The following is a 914-nucleotide window of genomic DNA, read 5'->3' as shown; positions in this document are numbered from 1 at the left end:
TTGTAAAATACACAGAAAAGGTCATTAAACTCACATGCTCCACAATGATTCATTTATTTATTTTAAAATAGAGGTCGGGTGCGGTGGCTTATGCCCGTAATCCCGGCGCTTTGGGAGGCCAAGGCGGGCAGATCACCTGAGGTCAAGAGTTGGAGACCAGCCTGACCAATATGATGAAACTCCGTCTCTACTAAAAATACAAAAAATTAGCGGGGCGTGGTGGCAGACTCCTGTAGTCCCAGCTACTCGGGAGACTGAGACAAGAGAATGGCGTGAACCTGGGAGGTGGAGCTTGCAGCAAGCCGAGATCGTGTCACTGCACTCTAGGCTGGGCGACAGAGTGATACTCCGTCTCAAAAAAAAAAAAAAAAAAAAACCCGGGGGGGGGGGCACGCGCCTGTAATCCCAGGGAGGCTAAGACAGGAGAATCTCTTGAACCCAGGAGGCGGAGGTTGTAGTGAGCCGAGATCACACCATTGCACTCCAGCCTAGGCAACAAGAGCGAAACACCATCTCAAAAAATAAAAATGAAAAGGCCGGGTGCAGTGGCTCACACCTGTAATCCCAACCCTTTGAGAGGCCCAGGCGAGCGGATCATGAGGTCGGGAGTTTGAGACCAACTTGGCCAACATGGTAAAACCCCATTTCTACTAAAAATACAAACAATAGCCAGGCGTGGTGCTGGGCGCAGTGCCGGGCACCTGTAATCCCAGCTACTCGGGACGCTGTGGTGGGCGAATGACTTGAAACCGGAAGGTGGAGGTTGTGGTGAGCCGAGATCATGCCACTGCACTACAGCCCGGGCGAAAGGGCAAAACTCCGTCTCAGAAAAAAAGAGATGGTGTCTCCTTATGTTGTCCCTGCTGTTCTTAAACTCCTGGGCTCAGGCGATCTTCCCACCGTGGCCTCTCCCA

Source organism: Mandrillus leucophaeus, unplaced genomic scaffold (genome assembly GCF_000951045.1).
Source record: "Mandrillus leucophaeus isolate KB7577 unplaced genomic scaffold, Mleu.le_1.0 Scaffold246, whole genome shotgun sequence".
Taxonomy (NCBI): Eukaryota; Metazoa; Chordata; class Mammalia; order Primates; family Cercopithecidae; genus Mandrillus; species Mandrillus leucophaeus.
The sequence above is the reverse complement of the archived record's forward strand: the minus strand, read 5'-3'. Positions refer to the sequence as shown.